Source organism: Miniopterus schreibersii, assembly GCF_964146895.1.
Source record: "Miniopterus schreibersii genome assembly, chromosome: 15".
NCBI classification, from domain to species: Eukaryota; Metazoa; Chordata; class Mammalia; order Chiroptera; family Miniopteridae; genus Miniopterus; species Miniopterus schreibersii.
In genome coordinates, this window is record NC_138115.1 from 24,937,016 (window position 1) to 24,963,719 (window position 26,704).

The following is a 26,704-nucleotide window of genomic DNA, read 5'->3' on the forward strand; positions in this document are numbered from 1 at the left end:
GCATTAGGAACTTTAAAAATAAGTCATTTGACCTACTGATTCAGTTTTGGAAATTTTCCCCATGATGGCCACAAAGATTTATCTTTAAGAATGTTTACATATTTATAATAGCAGAATGCTAGAGGCAATCCAAATGGCCACCAATGAAAAGAATGGATAAGTTAAGACATATCAGTCCAGCGGAAGCACAGTCATTAAAAACCAAATTTCCAAAGGCCATTTAGTCACTTGGAAAATGTTTACAACACACCAGTTAAGTGGGGTGAGAAAAAACATATAAAATATCATTTCAATAATTTTTCAAAGAAGAAAAAATAGATATATATGAAAATTTGGAAAGAAATACATTGAAATGTCAATAATGAATTGTTGTTTATTTGTTGTTTTCTTCTTGATATTTTTCTGTATTTTCCAGACTTTGTGTAGTGACTAGCTACGGCTCTTTTTATGTGAAAAGCAGTGATAAATTTTTTAAAAGAAAAGACAGGGAATTTGCCTCATGTAGAATGAAAACAGGGAAGAGAGGTCTCTTAGGAGTCCAACCCAGCACCGGCCTGGCTGCTGCAGGAGGGGGACTCACAGGAGAGACAGACCGAGTCCGGTGTCTGGGGTGAATTTTGAGCTCCATTCCCTTTTGCAAAGTACCTTGGTATAGTAGATGCCAAGGAATTTGGGTCAAGGAGAAAGCCCTTTTCACTAGATACTACTTTCTTGCTACATTCAGAGATAACAGAGTATATAGGATCTGGGACACGGAGGGACAGTTCACAGTTGAGATGACGTCTTTACTGCTCTTGGGTTGAGCTCATGCTTGTTGCCTCTGTGTACAATCCCTGCCTCCCACCCCCTCCCCATAACACCAAGCAGACAGACTGCAGCCACGACTAGGGGCTTTGGACAGATGGTGACTCCATTCTGGCGTGAGAGACACCACCCAGGGGCAATGCTTCCGTGGGGTGGTTTCAAAGCCTCCTTTGGCCAATGCACTGGGAACTCCAGAGAAGACCAGGAAGCAAATTTTTTTGGCAGAGAGATGGCTCAAGTCCATCCTTCCTCACCGATTTCAGGGAATCCTGGTCAGGCCTCCCTCTGACAAGACTGGAAGCCTTGCAGTCAGGTCTCTGGCCTAGAGTCAAACCTTTCCAAACATCCCTGAAATTTTCACACCACATGCTTTGGCTAGTTAGGGAGTGGTGCCAAAGATCTCAGATGAAAGTCAATTGAGAAAAACCAAAACAAAAAAAATGAAAATAATGAGACTTACAATATTAATTGCAATATCAAAAGCCAAAACACCAATGCTGGCCATAATTATGGTAATTATTTTCATTAACACCTTGACTTGCCATGCATTTTTCTACATTGCCCAAATCATTTCACATCTGTTCCCTTACTTACTCTGACAGAACCTCAGTTTTACATTTTTTAAAAAAGTACCATTTCGGAGGCGGGAGGAAGCTTTAAAGTTCTGACGAAAACCAGCGGCTTTTTGAGTTAAAAACAAAACCCTGGAGTCTCAGTGTGGTGTTTTCCAACTGCATTCTTGACAAGAAATCAGGGAATTTCAGCACTAGAAATTACGAAGCCCTATTACCACAAATTCTTAGCTTTGGTGACTATGACGTGGCATTATTGCAAAATCCTCTAAAGGGAGTAATAGAACATGTATAATGCTGGCCCATGGTAGGAAGGGGCTTGTGCTTCTGTGCTATAAACACTATAAAACCTCTGGGGGTAAAGAAGAACCGACTGGTCTGTAGGCACTGCCTGTCAGCCTGCTAGGCTCAGTTCACATCTGCTCACTGTGAATCAACAAGGTCCAGGCTACGCTCCCTGGATGACCAAGGCTCTGGAAAGACAACGGTGTCTCAAATTTGAACTATACCCTTCATGTGGAATTAAAAGTTTAAAAATAATAAAATTAAAGTTAAGGAAGTTCAAGAAAATAACTTCTCCCATGATGTCTACTTTGATGCTTTTTTGAAAATGTCAAAGTTCCAAATATGTGCAAAGCGTATATTTGTTACTCCTGCCTTATTGGTGTGTCTGTGAAGTCACCCAGCTTGCTGTACCAGCACTGGAAAGGTCGTGTTAGCAGCAAAAGAAGCCTGATTTGGCTGTCACGCACCTCTCCTGCCATGCTATTCAGCTAAACAGAAATCAGGAGGTTGACCCCACCTCACCTGCTCTGGACACACACTCAGAGGTCAAATCCTGCATACTAAGTGCTTGGAGCAGTCATTCTCACACGGCAGTTGAAATTAACAGCTGAATGGACCCTGACACTTTTTCTCCTTGCCTGCGGCCTTTGGCCCTGCCTTTCCTGGTGGACTCCATAAGGCTGGGACTTTCAACAACAGATCATCCCCACTTGGCTCCAGCTTTTGAAACCTAGTACTTGTTCTCAACTTACTCCTTTGGCTGAACCTATCTAACAGGCATTGCTTTCCCCCCTCAACTTGGTCTTATCTTGAGCTTACTCCACAAGCCTAGCCAGCTCAGTAGACACTTTCAGGGCCCACTAACCCAAGAAAATGGACTTTCAGAGGTTGCAGCATTTTTGTAACACAACAGCTTGTTATTCTGTTCCACTCCTCCTTAGGCCACTCCGGATGAGAGGGAACCGGGCCAAGGCCAGGGAGCAGTAACAGGAGACCAGGCTCCATGAGAGCCTGAGAGGCTGTGTCGAATCAGCCAGTAGCTGGCCTTCCCGCACAATAGACAGTGTGTATTCTTCAGGGTAGGGGTGTGGGTGCAGCGTTGTCCAGTGTAGGGCGAAATTCAATCAGAAACCAGAATGTTCAGCCAGACACTGACGACACAACTAGAGAACTGGGTACCAGACGGCTCAGGCAAAGGCCGCTATCCACTTTTAGTATATGTGCTGCAGAAGCCAGCGCATATAGTCCATTTTTATTGGAGGTCTTTATGATGCCTTAGGGACATTGTAAGGCACCTGCCATGTGGTGTCTGATATTTATCAGTGAGGGAAATACTGCACTAAGACCAACAATGGTGAAAAGGCTAAACAAAATGTAAAATTAGTTTCAGGGTTCTCCAAACAGGGTTTATAACTGCACCACTCATTGTTTCAGTAAATGTTTCAAAACTTTTCCTGAAAAGAAAAAGCTAAAATTATATATCAAATCCTTAGGGTAGCAGTAATTTCCCCAGCCTGAGCCTTTTTGGTCTACTTTTAAATGTTTCTCTAATACCTGGGTTTGAAGATCCTATCTTAGTCAGGGGTTCCCTTCCCTCCCTGTCTTTGCCACCCCCCCCCCCATTGCTAACATTAAAAAGTGTGCCAAGATCTGGAGCCAGTCAGTTAGGGCAGCTTCGCAGAGCCCCCAGGAGCAGTTAGACCATAAGCTAAAGAAACCACAAGCTTCCTATAGCCCCTGGGGCTCAAAGTTGGGGGAACAGAATTCTGTTGGACAATTCCTTGTTTTAAAAAAAAGAAATATGTTTTTATTGATTTCAGAGAGAAGAAGGGAGAGGGAGAGAGAGAGATAGAAATATCAATGATGAGAGAGAGTCATTGATCGGCTGCCTCCTGGGAACTGAGCCCGCAACCCGGGCAAGTGCCCTGCCTGGGAATCGAACTATGACCTCCTGGTTCATAGATCCACGCTCAACCACTGAGCCACGCTGGCCGGGCACTGTTGGACATTTCCAACTAGCCGACCAGACCCAGGACCAGAAGACAAAGCCAGAATGGCCCTACCCCAAGAAGACCCTGTAGGGAAAATAAGGGGAGGAATGTCCTTCCTGGCTCACTGGCCACTGGTGGTGGTGTGGTGGTGCTCACGGAAAGGCTCAGGGTTAGAATGGGCAGAGGCACCTTGAAAAATGTTACCCACTGCTCACTGCCCACCTAGCCAGATGTTACCTGAGTGTCAGTTAAGGAAATGTAAATATCTGATAATTTTTTACTTCTCCCACTGCTTCGTTCTGCTATCTTATCCTTGAGAATCTCTAAGTTCCGTATCATGCTGGGCCAGAGAGGGCTACCTCCTCTCCAGAAACTCTCCAGAGCATCCCTGGGAAGTGTGTCCCCCCCCCCCGGGGCTGCGTTCCCCAGGCCCCTTTGCAGTCAGATGCGTTCATGTGATAGTTTTAGTCCACTGAATGTAAGTAGAAGTGGTGCGCCCCACTTCTAGGCATGGCCCATACAACCCTCCCCAGTGTGCTTTTTCCTCTCTTTTCCTCTCCTACTGGGAAGTGGACACAACCCCAGGTGACCTTGAAAACCACATGCTGCAGAGGGTGGAGCCTCCCTCCATCTGTGTCTCTGAATGTGTGGGAGAGAGTTGCCCCACTAACCTGCCCTGTCACATGAGCAAGAAATAAACTTCTATTTGAGCCATTAAACGCTTTTCGGTCTATTATAGCAATTAGCCTATCCTAACTATTACATGGCCCTTTCGATACTCAGCTGTTATCATTGTGTGCAGAAGTCCCCATGCCTTCTCTCTTTTTCTTAAATCTTACTGCAAACCAAAAGAACAGAATTAGTAAACTGAAATTTAAGTAGCCAATTGGGACAAATGACACTCACCAAATCAGTGGGCACAGCATTCAGATCTTGCAGCCAGACGAACAGTGGCTTAGCAGGGCCTCGCTTCAAGACAACCTGATATATTAAAATAAAACGGAAGGTAAAACAAACGTAAGAGCTAGAAAACAGATATATTAGAGTGTGATGTTTAATTTCTAAAGGGTATTCACCACTGTTTTGCAGTAAATGACAAGCTTCCCCATTGTCTTTAAAATAAGATTCATTTTTATTATGCCCTTCCACCCCCCCCCACCGATCATTATAAAACATAATTTATAAAGAACAATTCTACTGAGCTAAGTTAGCTATATAAAGAGTAGATGCTGACTGAGGGAATGACGCTGGAAGCCAGGAAAACTCGATCTGGTTTCCATGCCTATGTGCCCCGCCGTTCTTACGTACACGTTAACACTTCTCTCTCGGGGACTTACCTTTCTTGGGTAGGAATTTCCAGAGCTTATAAAATTATAGGCTATGCAAAAACTTCAGATTTTTATAGGTGAAGTTAAAACAGGCTCCAGAGACACATTATAACGTCTTTGTGTTTAAATCATCCCAGATGGCACAAGAAGGAATGAAAATAAGCTCTGTGTAAACAGGGCAACGTGACAGCGAGGTGCCTGCACCAGGACAACCAGAGCCACGCTCTGTAAAGGCGGCAGGCTGGGGATGCTTTCTAACCGGAGCTGCCATCTTCTACCAGGTTAAGTGCGAAAACACCATTTGACGACGCAGGACACGTATTTGCCTAGAACGGGGTTTATTTTTGTATCCGATTACCCAGTATAAGATCCAGGAAGCAAACAGTTCAGAGGTCTGAACAAACATTCTGGCAGCCCAAAAAGAGCAGGGCGCGCAGGGGGGAGGGGAGGCAAAACCAGAGGGTCGTCGGGGGCGGGGGGCTTGGCTCGGGCCATTTCCCCCGGGGGCCTTAGTGTCCAGATACATTTTTGGGAGGAAATGTGTTCTTGTCCTGGCCTGTGGAGAAGAGAGAGATCAGACCGGTCCCTTCAGTGCTGGATGTGGGGGTCTCCCCACTGCAGTCCCGACTCCCCGCTACGGGCTGGGCAGGCCAGGCCTTAGGTGTCAGGGACCAAGATGGCACCCTACGGTGAAGGGCACTGAGTGAGGGGGCCCAGGGGTGGGCCTTCACTTACTCGGAGGCGCTGGCTCCTCTGAAACCCAGACGCTGCCCACTCCCTGGGCTCAGGAGTTAGAACCGCTCTCTCGCTCTGGGTTCTTCACTTCTCGTCGAAATCAGCTCCACGTATTTTTCTCATGATGTCACCCATTCTGACTCCTTGCATTTTGAAAGTTGATCTACAAATAAAACCTTCCATGAGGCATTAAAAAAAAAAAAAAAAAAGCAGCAGAGAAAAGAAAGGTGTGCTGTAGAGGAGAGAGGCTGTCGCCTCCTTATTTTGAGATTTGCTGCAGCTGCGGGTGCCACTCCCCAATCAGTTTCCTGGCTGCAGAGGGAGGCCAGTGGCCGGGCGTGGGTGACGTCAGGGCCAGGCCTGAGTCATCACCAGAGGCCGGGCTGCCCTGCCACTCGGAAGGGGACAAAAGGAACCTTTGATGTCCGGGGCCCTCCTCTCGGCACAGGCACACTCGCCTGCACTGAGCAGCAGGCCAGGAGAACATTCCAGCCGCTTCCCCACCCCCGTCACCCTTCCGACTTCCGGAACAATCCCAGGCAGGCTCAGCAAGGCCTCCCCAAGGGATGGCACCCTCCTGCCTGGCAGAGGCATGGCTGCTCTGTCAGCGAGAAGCAGAGAGAGTGTTTCTCTGGGGATTTCTCACCTCCCCCGCTTTCTTGCGGCGCTCGCTTACCCAGGGAGTTGCAGTGGTATTAAAAGAGACGCGGGAATGTAGACGAAGGTCTCGTCACCCTCCCTGGGCAGTACCCAGTGGTCAGTGTCTGTTTCCGTCTGCTTGTGAGCGATGGTCCCGGGCGTCAGTTCTCTGATCTCTGGGGGCCAGTGTGAGCTTGCATTTCCTGGATTTAAGAAGGAACCGCTCTTTAGGAGGGGTATTTATATCCCAGGGCCTGGCACGGGGCTCAGCAAGTACATGATGAGTGAATGAATGATTATTTGAAAACGAAATAGTAGAGAACATATAATGAATACTTACAGTGACTGTCTGAGCTTCTGTGCCAAGTGCTTCATAAAGATTATTTCATTTATTATCACAACAAATCTATGAGGTCGGTACTATTATTATTCCCTGTTCTCCAGGTGAGAAAAATGAATGCTCAGAGAGATTCAGACACTTCTCTGAAGTCGCACAGCTGGTTAGTGGCAGAGTCTGGACCGTCTGATCTCAAACCCTGTGTTCTTAACCACTGTGCTGAGTGGCTGCAGAGAGTGAATGAGTATTGACCAAGGGCGGCCTGTCCAGGTGAAGGGGGCTAAGGGTAATGATGGGGCTTAAAACCAAATTCTTTGAAAAATAGTGGAGCAATTAGGGATGATCTGTCTAGGGTAGCAGGCCTCATGCCCTCTTGATGGGTCAACACTGGTCACAGTGACCAGGAGGGCAAATCTGTCTCCAGGACAAGTCGGCGTGAGAAGCTAGAACAGGAAGGCGAAGCCGGGGAGGCCTGGTGGCGTGTGGTGGGTGCGGAGGCCGAGAGCACCGTGGACAGAGCGCCTCAGGAGTGTGGGTGGGAGGGTCTGTGCAGCTGAAGGCACCGGCCTGGGGCAGGCAACAAGACCGCACGGTAGCTCTCTCAAAGACTGAGAGCTAGAGAAGGAGCTGGAACTGTGACGTGGTTTCAAAGTGCAGGGTGGGGCTGGGCGTGACAGGGAACAAAGCTGGAACCTAACGATGGCAGTTACTGTCCCTAACGCTGTCCCGCCAGGAATCTGCCGCCTCTCTGGGACCGAGTGAGAGTGCCGTCCATGGCTCTGCTCAAGCCAAGGCGAGGAGGGGTGGCCGGAAGAGGAACGTTTGCTTATGGGTCCAGGATGAGGGTGACTTCGGAGGTACCTTCTCTGTCCGTGGTTTATGAGTCTGTGGTTTGTACTTTTCCACAATTGTCCTGGGGCGAATGCCTCATTCCAAGAGAAGGAAAAGCCAGGAAGTTCCAGCCCCTTATGGAAGGCGGTAGGGAGGTGTCCGTGGCCTCAGTCATGTCACTCTAGAGCTTTCCTTCCCACCGTGGGTGGATGTCTGGTCACTGAACCCCTCCCCCTTGGCTCGGGAAATCGACGCAGCGACCTTGTGCTGGGAGCTCTACAAGTCGCCACTTGGAGGAGGTAAACCGTGCTGTGGGGCCTGACTCCCTAGCAAGTGGAATCAGCAGAGGTGAATTTCAGAAGGGAGGAAATAAGGACCATTTATTTCATCAAGGGAGCAGCAGCAACTGATCAGGGTCACTGTCAGCGAAAAGCCCGCGCAGAGCCTGACCTTGGGCCGAGGGAAGCACTTTAAGTTCCAGGCATTTTTGGCAGGAGCCTTGTTTATTCTTTTCTTCTCTCTCGGCAGAAAATGCCTCTGGGCACCTCCCCGCTCTGTTTCCCCAAAGGCTCAGAGGCCTAGCTTGGTTTGCATACACAGGTATTTATTCCGCTAACAAGATGAACAGAGGCTGATTATTTTTCCAGCCTCCCTCGCGGGGCCAGGATAATGCGGACAGAAGAAAGGCGAGGAGAAGTGACGACTAGCTGCCCACGCGAGCCCCACATCCTTGCCTTATGCGCTCTGGGCTTGGCTTTAACAGGGAACAAAAATCAGAGCACTGGGCCAGCCCTCTACTTGGGGACACAGAGAAGTATGTGAAACCCTTAACCTCTATTCCACCTGGAGAACTCACCTTCTTTGTTACAACAAACGCAGTTAGACTGATAATTACGAAAAATGAAATGTTTACAGGTTCAAGGAATTCCTTGGCAGACTTGTTTATACTTGCTGCCTCCAATTTCTCTCAGCTCATTCACTTAAAAAACACACAATTTGTGAAGATATAATTTACATACCATAAAATTAACCCACTTGAAGTGTGCCATTCACTGGATTTTAGTATACGTATTTACAGAATTGTGTGACCCGTAGTTTAATTTTAGAACATTTTTATCACCCCCAAAAAATAAGCTTTGTACCCACTGTCAGTCATGCCTCCTCCCCTGCCCCCCTCCCCAGCCCTAAGCAAACATTAATCTTCTTTCTGTCTCTATAAATTTGCCTCTTCTGGACATTTCATATAAATGGAGTCATACAATATGGTCTTTTATGTCTGGCTATTTTGACTTAGCATAATGTTTTCCAAGTTCATTCAGGTTGTAGAAGATACTAGTATGTCATTCCTCTTTACGCCCAAATAATATTCCATTGTGTGGATATACCTCCTTTTGTTTATCCATACATTGATTGACAAACATTTAAGTTCTTTTCATTTTTGGCTGTTATGAATGATATGCCTAAATGTTTGAGTACAAGTATTTACTGTTTCCCAAAGTGCCGTACCATTTTACATCCCCATTAGTGATGTGTGAGAGTTCTGATTTCTCCACATCTTCATCAACACTCTTTCTTTAAAAATTATTTTTCATTATAGTTGACAAACAATATTATATTAGTTTCAGGTGCACAACATAGTGATTTGATATTTATATACCTTGTGATGTGATCACCACAATAAGTCTAGTAACCATCTGTACCTTACAAAGTTATTACGATGCTACGGCTATTGTCCCCATGCTATACACTGCCTTCCCATGACTTATTTATTTTGTAACTGGAATTTTGTACCTGTCATTTCTCTTTACAGGTTTTCAGCCATCCCTCCACCAACACTCTTATTATCTCTCTATATGATTCTAGCCATCCTAGTGGGTATGACGTGGTATCTCACTTTTACTTTGATTTGCATTTCCCTAATGACTAATGAAGTTGAGCATCTTTTCATCCACTTATTGGCCATTTGTATATCTTCTTTGTTAAATTGTCTATTCCAATCCTTTGTCCATTTTTAAATTGGCCTATTTGTCTTTTTATTTTTTAAGTTGTAGGGATTCTTTATATATTCTGGATATAAATATATGCTTTACAAATATCTCCCTGCCTGTGGGTTGTCATTTCACTTTTTTTATGGTATTCTTTGAAGGAGAAACATTTTTAATTTTGATGAAGTCCAACTTATCAATCTTCTCTTTTATCACATGTGCTTTTGGTGTCATATCTGAGAAACCATCATCTAACTCAAGGTCATAAAGAATTACACCTGAGTTTTCTTCTAAGAGTTTTATAGTTTTAGTTCTTACATTTAGGTGTGTGATCCGCTTTAAGTTCATTTTTATGGTGTATGGTAGGAATCCAAACTATTCTTATCATGTGGATATCCAATTGTCCCCAAAACATTTGTTGAAAAACCTAGTCTCTCAATAATTCTGTACATCTAAAACTGTTCTAAAATAAAAAGTTTATTTTTAAAATAATATATTATTTCCCCCATTGAATGCCTTGGCCCTTTTGTCAAAAATCAACCAACCGTGAATATTAATGCTTATGTTTGGACTCTTAATTCTAGTCCATTGATCTAGATATCTATTGTTATGCCAGTACCACACTGTTTTGATTACTGTAGTTTCATAATAAGTTTGGAAACTGAGAAGTCTAAGTCCACCAACTTTGCTCTTTTTCAAGACTGTTTTGGCTATTCTGGATCCCTTACATTTACATATGATTTTTAGGATTATCTTTTCAATTTATGAAAAACAACATAGCTGGGATTTTTGATAGAGATCATGTTCTACCTGTAAATCAATTTGGGAAGTATTTTCATCTTAACGATATTAAATCTTCTGATCCATGAACCTGGGAAGCCTTTCCATTTATTTAGATCTTTAATTTCTTTCAATATTTTGTCATTTTCAGCATACAAGTCTTAACAGCCCTTTTGTTAAATCTCATCCTAAGTATTTTATTCTTAATTGATATTATAATCTTTGCTTATGATCATGTTAAGAGCTTATACTTCGGAGATTGAAAAACCTAAATTTTAGTCCTGGCTCCACCATTTATTAGCTGTATAACCTTAAGATCGCTTAGCTTGTATCAGCCTCCTTTTTTTCAATCTAAAAAAAGAAAATAATATATCACCTCATGGGTCTGTGATGCAGATTAAATAGGATAATGCTTATGCAACCCTATTGAAACCATGACCCGCGTGGGCTAGTCTCAGAGCGGTGTTGCAAACCTGAGAAACCCAGTGCAGTCACCACAAAGTAATTTTAAATGAACTCATATTCAATACCTGCATTTCTCAAACACCATATAGAGACCCCTGCAATCCGCCCTAACATGCTTTTCCCCTTCTTCTAAGCCTCTTGCACTCCATGCTTTCGGCCTCCCCTTCTTTCTCCCAAGCTCCCTACAAGCTTCTGCTCCAGCCCTAACCAGTTGTCTCTGCCCAGTACTCTCCTGGAGGGGCAGGGGAAGAAACTGGACAAAGCCGAGACTTTTTAGTGCGCAGGAGGAAAATAAAATAAGAAGCACTTGAACGTAATTTATGCCCCATCACTCACATAAAGCGCTTAGTGCAATGTCCGATATATCATAAGGGCTCAATAAATGTTGGGATTTTATTTTTGTTGTGGTGGTTGTCACATTATGCCAGTGACTTTCAAATGATGTACTGCAGGAATTTTTAAAATGCAATACACGACTATTTAGTCAGGGGCACTGACCTCTTTTCCCTTAAAAATTAAAAAAAAAAAAAATGACAACAGCCAACACAACAATAGGCATCTCATGTGAATGAATACAAATTATACCTATTTTTTCTGTCAGATCAATGTGCTACAGAATTTTAGTAATTAGTTTATGAGATGAAAAAGGTTGAAAATTGCTGCATTATGCCCACCTATACTTTACGTTAATGGTGTGGGCTTTAGATCATGGCTTCTGAGAATCCATCCTTACTCATTCAGATGAATTTGGGGTTGTGGCTCATCTTTTTCCCTCTTACATCATTCCTCAGAGAATTACCCCTAGAAAATTGTAAAAAGTTTCTCTCGAGGCTTCCTGAGTAATGTTTGGGGACCTAGCTCCTATTTCCTTTCCCCTACCCAGCACCAGAACCCTATGCTTCCCCTCCCCTCCCCTCCCCTCCCCTCCCCTCCCCTCCCCTCCCCTCCCCTCCCCTCCCCTCCCCTCCCCTCCCCTCTCACAAACCTTCTAGTGCATGGCTTTTAAAACTGCAGGTCAGGGGCTTCAGTCCAGGATGGTGGCATAGGCCCGGCCACTGTGGCTCAGTGGTTGAGCGTCAACACATAAACCAAGAGGTCACAGGTTGGATTCCTGGTCAGGGCACATGCCTGGGTTTCGGGCTCGATCCCAGCAGGGGACCTCCAGGGGAAAGCCAATCGATGTTACTCTCTCATCGATGTTTCTATCTCTTTATCTCTCTCCCTTCCTCTCTCTCTAAAATCCATTAAAATATATTTAAAACATAAAAAAAGATGGTGGGATAGGTAAGTGCAGTCCTGGAATCCACCCACACCACATCAAAAATAAAACTAAACTTCAGAACAACCATCATTCAGAACTGCCTGAAATCTAGACGAATGGGAGTCCTACAACTAGGGAATTAAAGGAGAAGCCAGCCCCGGGCGGTGTGGCTATGTGGTTAGAGCGTTGGCCCACGGACCAAAGGGTTGCGGGTTTGGTTCCCAGTCAAGGGCATGTACCCGAGTTGCAGGTTCGATCCCCCTTCCTGGTTGGGTGTGGTCGGGTGTGTGCAGGAGGCAACCAATGGATGTGTCTCTCACGTCAATGTTTCTCTCTCCCCCTCCCTTCCTTCCACTTCCTCTGAAAAGCAATGGAAAAATATCTTTGTGTGAGGACTAAAAAAAAAATTTTAAGGAGAGGCCACATGGAGACTGGTAGGAGGGGCAGAGATGCTGCAGAGGCTGGTCCCCCACTCATGTATGCCAGCTTATAATTGGGACGGATATCTCGGCTGTGGAGATCCCCCTGCGCAGCAAGGGGGCCCAGCCCCACACCAGACCCCCCACAGCCCAGCGTTCTGCTGCCGGGAAGAGAAGTCCCCATAACTTCAGGCTGTAAAAAAACAGCAGGGATTGTGGCTGAGTGGTTTGGAGGCTGCTGGAGGCCCAGGCAGTTCCTCTTAAAGGGCCCACACAAGGACTGACTTGAACTCCAGTGTTGGGGCAGCAGCTTGAAAGGAACCAAGACTTACTGGGAGGAACTAAATTGTCTGGCATCAGAGTAAAAGCTGGGGAGCAGCTTTCTGCCAGACAAAAGTGCTGGCAGAGACCATTGTTTCTTTGCGGAGCGCTCCCACTGCAGGTGCAGGCACAGGTGGGCGCCATATCTGCGTCTCCATCAGCCAGCTCACACTTTTCACCCCACCCAACTTGCAGGCTCATCCAAACTGTTTCCAGTGGCTTTTCCATACAAATGGCCTGTCTTGGCTCATGCTTCAGACGTTCCTAAAATCTCTCAAACAAGCAGCATCTGGCCTCTATATACACCATACCTCTTGCTAAGTGGCCCCAGGCCCAACACTAGCAGCAGCTGGCCTTGGTTCACAGCTTGGCCTCTCCTGAGGACCTCCAAGCCCAACACAAGTAGCAGTCATCTGCAGATCACTCTGTAGCTCCTGCCGAGTGGCCCCAGATAGGGCACAGGCAGTGGGTGACTTTCCACCTCCCAGGAGGCCCCAGAGCCAGGGCACCTGGTGGACAGCTTTAGACCATGCCAGATTACAACCCTACCATCTCCAGGAGCGACACACTCAAGGGGCAACACACTCGGTGAACACCAAAGCCCCACTGAAGCAAGTCTTGCTTCATAGGGTCAACTCCTGCACAGCAGCTCCTTCTCTGTACTCTCAGCTGGTCCTCACAGAACATTGGCCTGAGGATTAATTCCTTTCAGTGACAATAACAGCAATCAATGCTCAACTATAACAGGACAGTGCACACAGCCCACATAGAGGCACACTTGGAGTGCCCAGCTCAGGTGACTTGGGAGGTTGTGTTACTGGGTCCTACAAGACAGCTACTATACAAAGTCACTCTACCAAGTCTGGGAGATGTAGAAGCTCTACCTAATACATAGAAATAAACACAGGGAATCAGCCAAAACACGGAGACAAAGAAAAAACATGTCCCAAATGAAAAACAGGAGAAATCTCCAGAAAAAGAACCAAATGAAATGGAGGCAAGCAAAGTACCAGTTACAGGATTCAAAACAATGATATAAGGATGCTCAAGAAGCTTACTGAGAACTTCAAGAAACTTAGTGAGAACTTCAACAGCATGAAAAAGGATATAGGAACCATAAAAAAAAAAGAGTCAGAAATGAACAATACACTAACTGAAATAAAGAATAATTTACAAGGAATCAACAATAGAGTAGAGGATGCCGAGAATCTAATCAGTGATTTGAAATATGAGGAAGCAAAAAACACCCAATCAGAACAGCAAAAAATAAAAAGAATCGCAAAATACGATGATAGTGGAAGGAGCCTCTGGAACAACTTCAAGAGGCCCAACATTTGAATCATGGAGGTGCCAAAAGAAAAAGAGAGAGCAAGGAATTGAAAATCTATGTGAAAAAATAATGACAGAAAACTTCTCTTATCTGGACAGACAGTCTCAAACAAGAGGAACCCAAAGAGGCCCACAGCAAGACACATCATAATTAAAATGCCAAAGGTTAAAGACAAAGAGAGAATCTTAAAAGCAGCAAGAGAAAAGCAGTTGGTTCCCTACAAGGGAGCTCCCATAAGACTGTCAGCTGATTTCTCAACAGAAACTGCAGGCCAGAAGGGAGTGGCAAGAAATATTCAAAGTTATGAAAAGCAAGGACCTACAACCAAGATTATTCTACCCAGCAAAGCTGTCATTTAGAATCAAAAGTCAGCTTCCCAGACAAGAAAAAGCTAAAGGAGTTCATCACCACCAACATTACACATAAATGTTAAAGGGTCTTTTTGAAGAAAAAGATAAAAAAAATGAACAACAATATGGCAATAAATACATATCTATCAACAACTGAATCTAAAAATCAAAATAAATATACCAGCAAAACAGAAACAGACTCATGGAAACAGAACATTTTGATGGTTGCCAGATGGGAGGGGAGTTGGGGGGATGGATGAAAAAGGTGAAGGGATTTAAAAGTAAAAATTAGTAGTTACAGAATAGTCATGGGGTTGTAAAGCATAGGAAATAGAGTCAATAATATTCTAATAACTATGTATGGCCTCAAATGGCTATGAGATTATTCGGGATGATCACTTAGTAAGTTTTATGTCTGATCATGGGATGTACACCTGAAACTAAAATAATATTGTATGTCAACTGTAATTGAAAAATAAAAAATGATTTTAAAAAACTGCAGGTCAGGACTCATTCCTTATTGAGTCAGAACCAGCATTGGTTCAAGTGACAAAATAAAAGAAAACAGAATAGAAAGTGTCCATCCAAGAGCATTATAAGTAAGACTTTTGTTTCAGTTTTGTAATGCATGTGTCAGCTGGGTCTCTCTGTGAAACATATTTCTTACTGTGGTTCAGAATTTTAAAACATGTTTAAAAAAACAGTGTTGGAGGAGATCTTTCGCTTTCATTACAATATTTAAATAATTCACAAGAGCATAAAATAACACTCCACCAAGTGGTCTGTCCATTTTGATGTGGATCAAACCCTTACGTCCCAAGAATGAAGTTCCAGCAGCAGTGAAGGATTTGGGGACACTGAAGCCTTTTCCTGTATTTATAATACATAACTTTTCAGAGATGTGACTCATCTGACTTCCTTATGAAGAATGTTTAAAAAGCAAAGAACATCTTGCTCCCTTCCACCAAAACACAGATTTTTATGGCACAAAGCACAAAGACAAATAACTCCTCATGCCTTGTGGTTAAAGGTTATCACCCTTAACATCGAAAGCTATTTATTAAAGGCCGGGCCACCGGAAACAGAGACAACTACATCCTCAAGGAGAGGAAAAGAAAGTTCCCTGAGTGCTCTATTCTGTCCTTTGTGTTGCAGTGTCCCCTCTGGTGGCTCTGGAGGAAAACAGCTTCTGGAAAACACATTTATAGATTCGATACTGATGCAATCAGAGGATGTTGGTGCTTCAAGGGAGTACAGAGAGTACTTGGTTGAAGGTCTCCCGTCATTGATGAGAAATTGAAGACTAAAGCACTGGTTCTCAACCAGGGGTGATCCTGCCTCCAGGGAACACTTGGCAACTTCTACAGACATTTTTGGCTATCATTTGGCCAGGGGGTGGGGATGCTGTGGTCATCAAGTAGAGGCCAGGCATGCTGCTAAACGTCCTACAATACACAGGACAATGCCCTACAACAAAGATTATCTGGCCCAAAATGTCAATAGTTCTGAAGTGTATTGAAGGCCTAAGGGGACGGGGACAGGGTAGAGGGAGGCAAAGGGAGGAGGAGGGGAGGGGAATGTGAAACATCTGTAATAGAGCCCACAATAAAAAATAGATAGATAAAAATTAAAAAAAAAAAAAAGAAATGGTGTGATCTACTCTAGGACTTGCAGCTTTCCCCACTAACTTTATTAAGATATAATTCACATATAACCAAAGACTTGCAGGTTATTCATAGATTTTGGTAGCTCAGGCTAAGTGCTCTCTTTTTTGAAAAATTTCTTTTAAGCCCAGCCAGCTTGGCTCAGTAGTTGAGCATCAACCTATGAACCAGGAGGTTGCGGTTCGATTCCGTCAGGGCACATGCCCGGGTTGCGGGCTCCAGTAGGGGGCATGCAGGAGGCAATGGATCAATGACTCTCTCATCATTGATGTTTCTATCTCTCTCTCCCTCTCCCTTTCTCTCTCTGAAATCAATTAAAAAAAAAACATATTTAAAGTAAAAAAAAATTTTTAATTTTTAAAAATTTGTTTTAAAATGCTTTTGTTAGAATTGTGAAAAATTCCAAAGTCATACATACTTATAATGTAAAGCAATATAATAAAAGACTTTCTATCACCCCTTGTCATAATCAGTGTCAACGTCCTTGGTGATTTATTAGGTGGGACTATATTGAAATGCCGACTTTAGATAATATTTGACTTACAAAAATGGCAATTTCCTCTGGTCATGTTTAAGATGTTCATCCACTTCTCCATGTGCACACCGAACAAGAGGATTCTTTACATTTCGCTTGCACAAAAGTTGGATTAATAACAGACATTACTTTACAACTTGCTTTTTCTATTTAATAAATTGTAAATACCTTTTCAGATAAAAAATAAGCATCTCCTGTATGTTTCCAGAAGTTTGGAATGCTCAGTACTGTGGGCTCCAAAGAGCTGAGATGGCTTATGCAGAGCATTCAATGACACTGAGCCACGTGGTGTGTGTCTTTAATATCCATCTCTCTGACACTTGAGATGTCACACTTTTATAGAGCTCAGCTCAGGGTTAGAATCTTCTGTGGGCCATGCTACCTCACTAATAATGAATAGGACCCTTCTGTTGCTTTTGTATTTATTATTACAGAAGCTTTTTAGTTGCTTCAAGTAACGTTGGTTTCCTATTGACCATGGTACTATAAAACTGCATTTTACAACACATTTACGTGTACTGGTTAATTTTATGTGTCAGCTTGACCGGAGCACAAGGTGCGCAGATATTTGGCTAAATATTATTTCGGAGTGTCTGTGAGGGTGTTTCTGGGTGAGGTGAGCATCTGAATGGGCGGACTGAACAAAAGCAGATGGCCCTCCCGGGTGTGGGCGGCCTCATACGACTCGTCGGGGGCCTGAACGGAACCCAAAGGCAGGGAGGATCGGGCCTCGCTCCGCCTGGCTGCTCGAGCGAAGCCGTGGGCACCCTCCTGCCTCACGCTGACTTACCCCGTGGGCTCGCCTGGGTCTCAGGACTGCACACCTGTCTCCCGGGCCTACAGCTTGCCCACAGCAGAGCGCAGGACAGCTCAGCCTCCACGACAGTGACAGCCAGTTCCTCATAACACATTCTCTCCCTCCCTCCCTGCATTTCTATATAATCAATTAGCTGTTTCTCGGGAGAACCCTAGAACCCACTCAAATAAAAATGTTGTAAGACTGATTTAAGTTTGGGTAAGATGCATATCAGCACTGACTGAACAAATAACACATTTTTTAAAGAATATGAACAAGTAACTTGTAGAAAAAAATAGAAATGACTGAATATCATATAACAGATGTTCAACACCAGCAGCACCGAGGAAATGGAGGACAATAGAAGGAGGGCCATGTGCCTACAGACAGGCAAACATGGAAAAGACTGAGACTATCCACAGTTGTCAAGTGCATGGGGAAGAGATCTTACACACATAGTAGTGTTGCATATGTATTAATAATATATATAATATTTTCGAGAGCAATTTGGTAGGATCTAATTATTTTCTACAATGAGCAGGTAGTACATTCATAATTCCCAAGTGAAGTTTTAAAAAGCCAGGCTTAGTAATTAGTGAAGGAAATCTCAAATCCTTTCTTTCCCAACTCTCTTGTTTTAGAACACTCTTTTAGAGATAATTTTCAGGTTGCTTACAATACTGAGTAAGGAAGTCTGGCAGTGATAATCATCTTTAAAAGCCCTGCTCTATCTAAGTGAGAATTTATTTTAAACATTCCCCATATTTGCCTGGAGCAATATTAGCCAAGTTACCTGGCTACTTCTTAACACGGTGCATGATCCACTGACTGACTGTCCTGAAAGAGGGTTGGGGAGAGGGAAGGAGGGTGCAGGGCGAGGGCTGGGGGAAGGGGAGGGAAAGATGGGAAGAGCTGCTGTGTCCCGATTTCTTGCTCCCTGCCTTCCCTCTATCAACATTCAGTTGTATAAGTGCTTTTTGTTCCCCTGCTGTTTGATTGTGCTTTAATATAAGATTGGGTCTTAGAACAGAGTTTTAATAATCTTTATAGTCAACCAAATACTCAGACTTTTCCTGAGCCTGGCATATTCCCTTATCCCACTATCCTTTCTAAACAAGGCCCTTCTAACACCTTTCTTTGTGTGAGTTAGGAAAAAGTGTCCCCTCAGGAGCAGCCCAGCCAGGCTGCAGGGCCTGGGAGGGGAGGGAGCCCAGGCCCTCTTGCCCTCAGGCCTCTGTACCAGCATTCTGTTCCCCACACCAGCCCTAGTCCAACTGCTCACAGGAAATCTTTGCCAATTGCCATTTCCTCATTTCAAATGGTCACAGGACACGGTGGCACCTGCTACAGTTAAGGCTGCAGACACGTGGTTCAGGTTTCTTTCCCTGGCTTCTCTCTCTAAGCTGCCCTTTGAGGTTTCATCAGGGGTCCTTTGTTAATGATTTTACTCCCTGCCCCCCTGCCACACACACACAAACACACCCTCCCAGGCTCAGCGTTCACCCACAGAATGCGAAGGAGAAGTTAACTGTATCAGATCCTTTTACTGCTGACCCCTTATCAGCAAAAAGGAGTGATAAGGTAATTTGCTTCTCGGCCTTGAGTTTTAAGTTCTAGGCTTCCCTTCCTCGGGAAAACAAATGGCCCTTTGTGCTTCAGAGTCTTAAACAGAGAAGTTTCTAGGCCCCGCCACTCAGGACAAAGCTCCTCCACTCAGATCTTTGTTTGGAAGCTAGATTTATTAAGAATTACTCAGGATGCAGGAGACAGTTGCTGCAGTTAAAGAAGTGTGCCCCAGCCCCATGGTGCTTCCCTGAGATGGAGAAGTCCCTGTGTGTGTGTGTGTGTGTGTGTGTGTGTGTGTGTGTGTGTGTGTGTGTGTGTGTGGAGGGGGGTGTTTAGGGGTAGTGAGTGCAGGTGTCTGGGGTGGCAGGGATCTGTGTACTCCCACCCCCGCAGGAACTCGGGTGCGAGGCTCCCTGAAAGCCTGAGGAGGCTGGATACTGCACACTCCTGCTTGAGAGCCTGGGTGGATAACCTTTGGAGACAGGAGCGCAGCACCTTCCTCCCAGAGCCTTCCCTGGCTGGCGGGAAAGGCTAGCACATGAGCTGGCCGAAGCAGCAGTGGTAACCATGGCACCCACTGTGGTCTACTTACACATCAGGACACCCCGGCTTTCCTGGGCCCATGAAAGCCTGGGGGACAGGGACAGGAAGACCCTGTAATCCTGATATTAAACTCTTCTCCAACTTGAAGTCAAGTTTAATTTGATGTTAGATAAATATAGCAGTGTGGCAGCTCCACACCTGGGTATTGTGCAGCAATTCTTACCTGTTACCCACATTTCTCTCTATAATGTAATCTATGGGATTTCTCCTTGGAAAAGGTGCCTGCGTTTGGAACAGAGCTTCCTTCACTCCTTCCTCTCATAATCTTCACCTCTTAGAAATTCTCTCTTGTCTAAACAACATATATAGTTTCGTTTACGATATGCATATTAATTTATCAGAAACATGAGTTCTTAGGATCTTCCCAAGAGCTCAAATCCCCATTTAAAAAGAGATAGAAACAGATCTTCAAGAAGAATCATGAAAATGAGGTCTGAAATTGGGGCTACCGGCCTACACCTAGATCTTGATTACACTAGCAATTCTCCCAGTGCCCAGTAGGAATCAATTGGGAAACAACTAAGTGGACTGCAAGTCTCTAGGCAAATGGATTTACTTTGACTCTGAGTTTTAAAATAACACCACTGCAAAAGAAGGCAAAGTGCTAGGCACTCTGGAGATATAGAGAAGCAAAAGATGTGGGTCTTCGCAGGAGGAAGGCACCAGCTCACTGGAGATACAAGACTGTGAACCATGAATTCCTCAATGGGACTGAGCTGGCAGGTAAGACATGGGGAGCTCAGAGAGCCAAAAGGACTGGATGAGTCAGGAAAGTCTTCCTAGAGGAAGGGTACTGGGGAAAAACCCTTGCCCATCCAATTTCCTGATTTCAGTTGGCTGGAAGAGAGAGGTGGAAGGGAGAGAGGAGAAGATTTCAAGGATGTGAACATAGGGACAGATGTGAGAATGGTCACTGCTTGGTTATGAGGTAGACAGTGCATGTTGGAAGTGATGGGGAATACATGGAGTTAGACCTGGAAAATGAAACCAGTTTTAAGATGGCTTTCAACACTGATCAGAGAAGTTCAGACACAAGGCAGTTGGGTTTACAGCATGGGAATTACATGAGAGCAGGATTTAAGGAGGATTAGCAGGTAGCTTCTGTGGAAGATACCAAGTGTTAGAGGTTCTCTGGGCTGGTAGTGATTTCTTTGTAATAATGCCTGTGGTATTTTTAAAAAGTTGATTTTGAGATGCAAGCTTTATATGTATTTATGCTTAGAACTTCTAAAGAGGTTTATACCTTGATATGACTTAATCCACACTATTAGTAAGAGAGAATGAAGGGATTATTGAGTTATGAAATCAACAGGTATAATCAGGAGGAGCTGAGTTGAAGAAATTTGGAAGCTAGCATAAGACCAGGTGCCCAAGTATTGATTCATAGGGAGGTTATGAAAAACTGCTGAAGTTGGCTGACGACCGTGTTGTTCTGCAAGACCACACTTGCAGGTGGAACAACTGGAGTGTCCCTAGAGACAACTGCTAGAGTCCAGGATAGCTCCCAAGAAACTGTGTAAGATAGAGGCAAATAACACAATACCTAGGAGCAACCTCACTGCACTGAGGGTCTGATTTTGCCATGTTCACTCATTCATTCAAGTATGTGTATCTGCTAAGGCACCAGGAAAGGTGCAGACTTCAACCATCAGGGACAAGGTCTCTACAATCCAGTGGCACAGACAGACATGCACACAAATAATGGCAGTTCAGAGCCATTGTTCTCTTTCCTTCTTACCCCCCTCAACCCGGAAAACTGAAATATTTGTTATGAAAGAGGGGGAAGGAGGAAGAGAAACAGTAAAGGTGATGGAGACAGAGGTTGGCGAGGAGAGGCGGAGAGAGTCTGAGCAGTCCTGGTAAGCAGAGGGGTTTGGGAGAAACAGAGTGTTGTGTACTTGGAGGAAGCTCCACTAGGAACCCCCTGACCATGGCCTGCACTATGCTGCTTTTCAAGGCTTTTTGGGTGTGAGTGGGTGGGGGGGGTGGATGATCATATATATTTTTTTTAGTATAAAAGAGTACTGAGACTGAAGACAGCTTCGTCTCTTATGTGGGGCCGTTGGTGTTGCCTCCAATTTCGCAATCACATTTCCTCAGACTTTCCAGAGAGCCGATGATAGGACTTTTCTGGCTGCAGCATGGCGTGTCCCAGCTCAGCGTGGCCACCCTTCCACCTGGGAAAGTACAGGCTACACCCTCTCTTCTGCTCAGAGACCCGGTTTGCAATAAAGATCATCTTTCTTTCCACCCTCTAACCTACCCCGTTTTTCATGTCCCTAGCCCCTCAGTGTCATGCCCAGAATTCACTGTGGCTTTAAGTTCTGCCCCAGCCCCCCTCACCCATGTGTACTGTCATTTCTGCCGCTTTCTTAGCTGTTCCCCTTAGTCTGGTTAGCCCTCCCTTGATGAAATGTTTCTTCCACTTTTACCTTCTTCCACATCTTTCTTTTAACTTGAAGCTTTTCCATTGACGTTCTCTTCATCTATATGTCTTCACTCTAAACATACTCTAAATCCTAGAATTCTACAAAATGTTGACTCTGAGAGTTTAAATTATCACCTGGTTCTTTCATAGTCTATACACACCTGGAGGACAGGGACATATTTGTTTGCATCCCCAGAAGGAGGCAAGGTTCTCGATTGTACTTTTGCAAGATAACCACATGGCTCCTCCCCTCGCTTCATTCAGGTCTTGTCTGAAACAGCAACCCTCCTCCCCACTCCCTAGCTCCTTTTTTCTGCTTTATTTTTCTTTATCACCTGAGATATCTAATCTAGATCTATATATGAATAACTGTCTTCCCCCCTCTCCTAGAATGTAAGCTCTAAAAGGTTATGGACCTTGTCTGTAGCTCAGGCCTAGACCCTGCCTGGCATAAATAGTTATTGAGTAAATGGGTTCCTGATAGGTATCAGGTACTCAGTCAACTTGAACTGAATTAAGGAATCAGAGGTGCACTTCTAGGAACATAACCTCTTAAAACAAGGCTTTAACTTTGTTTATATTGAAATCTTGACCAACCTGAGGTTCAAATACTATCTTCTCTTTCTCTTCCGTGGGGATTTTAAAAACCCTAAAAAAATATAAGCTTAATTCATATATACATAATTAATTGTTAGATGAAGATTACACTTCGACTTAATATTTTAATAATTTATAATACTGAATCTGAAAGGAGCAAAAAGGAAAAACCTATGGTAGACATTTTTGTACTCCCAGTGAGAAGTATTTATAATTTTTTCTTTGTAAGACAATTTTTGTTTTGCAATGTGGACTTGAACTACATATTTAAATTGGTTTTTGGAATGAATGCATGTCATAAACCTTTTTAAAAAAATTGCGAATCAGAAAAATTAATGAAACATGTAATATAAGTATAAAGCACTGACTTTATATTTATAAAGGGTAAATAAAAAGCAAGCAACTGGTTCATTGTATCCCAAGTCAAATAGTAGTGAGGCCAAAAAGACATATGAAAAGATGCTCAACATCACTAATCATCAGAGAGATGCAAATTAAAACCACAATGAGATATCACCTCCCACCTGTCAGAATGGCCACCATCAATAAATCAACAAACAATAAGTGTTGGTGAGGATGTGGAGGAAAGGGAATCCTCGTGCACGGCTGGTGGGAATGCAGATTGGTGCAGCCACTGTGGAAAACAGTATGGAAGTTCCTCAAAAAATTAAAAATGGAACTGCCTGATGACCCAGCTATTCCACTTCTGGGGATATATCCAAAGAAACCCCAAACACTAATTCTAAAAAATATATGCACCCCTGTGTTGATTGCAGCATTATTTACAATAGCCAAGATTTGGAAGCAAGCCAAGTGTCCCTCAGTACACAAGTGGATGAAAAAGTGAGATACATATATGCAATGGAATATTACTTGGCCACAAAAAAGAATGAAATCTTACCACTTGCAACAAGAGAAGAGACGTAATCAGAGCGATTGCTAGCCCTACAGCAAACAATATTTTCCTGGTCACAGTGATGGAGACCCTGTCACTTATTTTCAACTCTGAGATCAAGCCTATTGAGAGAGCACAAAAGACTTAGTTTTGGTCACAGGACAGGTCACACATGTCATAGAGAAGCTTTTCTATATCCACAATGTATAAATTTAATAATTCTATGTCTAGGAGACTCATGCCCTTCACCTCTGGGAAATGTCTTCTATTTCCCATTATTCATTTTTTCTTTCTGTAACTTCTATCAGTCAGATGTGAAACATCCTGGGTTGGCTCTGTGCGATTCCCTTTTTTCTCTTACGATTTCTATCTCTTTGTCTTTTCCCCGGGAGATTTCTTTGAATTTATATTGCAATGCTTCTGTTGAATTTTTTATTTTTTTACAAACGTGTTTTAATTTCCAGAGGCTGTTCACCGATTCCTTTTTCATTGCACCCTGTTCTCTCATGATGCAATATCGTCTCCAATATCTCTGAGAATATTAATTGGAGGTTGCCCTATTCTCTTCTGTTTCTTATCTTTCCTCTTCCCTCTGGGTCATTCTTGTGTTGACTGTCACCTCTCTTTCATGCCGTGATCTTTCTTCAGATATCTGGTCATCCTTAGTCGTCCTTACTTCAGGATTAGGCTGTAAAATGCTAACTGGTACTTTGTGTTTCATGTACCTGGGTGGGCTTACTAGTTGGGCCTTTAACTGTGGTGCTTGAGCTCAGCCAGTTCCTTGATGTGTGATGTTAGGCAAGTTATCGAGCCACTCTGAGCTTCGATTTCTTCCTACAGTTGTGAGCATGAAATGAATGAATATACAAGTATAATATATTTACTATAGTGCTATGTAACTTTTTGCTGCTTCTATTACTTTTACTATGATTATTTGGCAGACCTCCTAAGTGCCAATATATATCAGGGGGCTTATCCTTGGGACCACTGCATTTTATAGACAAGAGAACAAGGTGGTTGTGTTTTATTGGGAGTAGTGGGGATACAGGGGCAGAGTCTACCTGGCTGCCCAGTGGGGTGAGAGGCCAACTGCTCCTTCGTGCTATTTTGTCAGTCACCATAATTTCAGCCCCAACACTCACTCAGCTGATGTTTATGAATTGCCTGGTGTCCCAAGTTTTGCTGTGCAAAAGATTTCCTTGCAAGGTCCTTTAAGCTGGGGCAAGATGAGGAAGGGAGGGGAGAGAGGAAGTGGTAGCTGAAATGACTTGCCTTAGTTGAGGGCTCTTAGAAGACAGTCTACTAATGCATTCCCCTCCCGAAATGATAGTCAATCTGGATTTGCAGTCAGCAGGAGAGAGGGGTTTAGGCAAAGGTTCAGGAAAGATCTTGTAAGTAATGATCAAAATAAATCACTTAAAGAGGGAGATACACATTACTTCTGAGTTGCAAGTTATGAGCATTTTACTGTAACTACTACCCAATCATTCCTCCATGATGCTGTTGCTGGCAGCAGATATGTATATTAGCACAAGAATGGATGTAGGCTATTTCTGCAAAATACAATAGTAGTTCTATTATGAATAACATAATAATGGCTTATGATCCACTATTTCCATTACATTTATCATATGAACATATTGAGTAAAATTAGGCCACTGCTTTGAAGCTCTAGATAGTGGGATTCACACGCATTTACGAAATTTAAGCATTTTAAAATCTTACTGGCAAGTAATAACTTCAACCGATTACAAACTACCCTTCAAACAAATAATTACAGGCAATAATAGATTGGTAACCACAACCCTAATTAAGCAATTTGCTAATAGCTAATCTATGTTAAAGGGAAATGTGTTTTAAGCCTGACATATGTTAACAGTCAGGGTCTAACCAGAACAAGAGAAACCACTAACATAAAAGAGGGAATCCAATGCAGGGAATTGGTTACACAGTTGACAATGATCTGAGGAGCTTAGCGACATGGGGAAGCCACTCTCAACCCTGGGCTGGAGGGACAATCAGAGGAGATGGTGTTACAGGAGTCTAGGAGTTGGCGTCACTGATGGCAGCTGGAGCCATAGCAGGTCTTTCTGGCTGGGGCTGGAGCCTTGCTACAGCTGCTGTGAGAGATGTCATCCAAGGGCAGGAAGCTGACTGAGAAACACCCTGGCCTTTCCCTTCCTCCACTGCTTCTCATTGCTTGAGCCTCAGTGGAACTCAAGTGACTGTCTGCAGTGGTCAGCTCCCAGAAGACACAGAGCAGAGCAAATGAAGGTGAGGAATGGATCTGAAAGCAAATGGGTCCATGACCTGCCCAATATATATGTAGTATTCTACACAGTATGAATATCTAGTAAATGAAATATATGACAAGTGTCTATATATAATATAAATATATGTACATATACCTTTGCAGTTCTGTATGTACTCACATTAAATTGGAGCCATAGTCTTGGCCATTTGAGCCAGAACAACCTTAATGGATTAAGGTCAGGTTCAAATGAGCCATATGTTGGCGAAACGAAAATGGCACCAGGTGTTAGACCAGTGGAGTCAGCCCACACCTCGGTTCAGCAACCTTGGTATTTGATTTCTGGCTAAGAAAGAATTCAGAGCCAAGACTCAAACTAGAAGAGAAAGTTTATTTAGAATGGCACAGAGGTAGAAGTGAGCTGTAGAAGAAATGGGCTCAGGAAGCAAGTTACAGAGGCAAATGAAGGGGCCCTTGGAGCTTAGGAGAGAGGAAGGTAAAGGTAACGTGCCTTGGGGAAAGGAGAGAGGTAGGGAAAGGTGCAGGCATGCTCCCAGGAGGAGAGCTGCACTGAGTCCTCTGGTTTAAGGTATTTATCTGGAGGTCTCAGGGGAGGACCCCAATAGACTATTCACTAGCTTTCCAGGTGTGTCCTTTCAGGGTCCTGGTCTCCCCTGATTGGTCAGTGCCAGGGCAGGGGGTCATTAGTCAATGCAGCTGGTCCTGAGGTCAGCCATGGCATCGCTTGTCTGGCTTTGCTGAGCTTCTGGGCCTGGAGCTCAAACGCAACTGAGGCCTAGATGTATTTGATGGGGGTCAGAACCTCATTGTCCTAGGGGCTTAATGCTTAAGGGCTATTTTCCTCATTTGTTCCCCTCTGAGGGGTCTAACCCGCATGACTAATGACATGCCAAAGGAGGGAAGGTTAGGGGAGGG

General features: G+C 44.0%; 1 protein-coding gene across 4 annotated transcripts in view; it reads right to left on the bottom strand.

Moving 5' to 3' along the window:
- The window catches only part of ZBTB38 (zinc finger and BTB domain containing 38), a 99,953-nt gene that overhangs the window by 64,542 nt on the left and 8,707 nt on the right, over positions 1-26,704 (bottom strand). For 2 of the 4 annotated variants that reach the window (XM_081160558.1, XM_081160555.1), the window contains exons 2-4: positions 6,392-6,557; positions 5,716-5,878; positions 4,559-4,633 (exon numbers count right to left, since the gene is read on the bottom strand). The gene's annotated coding sequence lies outside the window, so the exon portion shown is untranslated. Of the gene's footprint in view, positions 1-4,558; positions 4,634-5,715; positions 6,181-6,391; positions 6,558-26,704 lie in introns of those variants that run through there. The other 2 variants (XR_014000436.1, XM_081160559.1) reach the window with 2 other exon arrangements.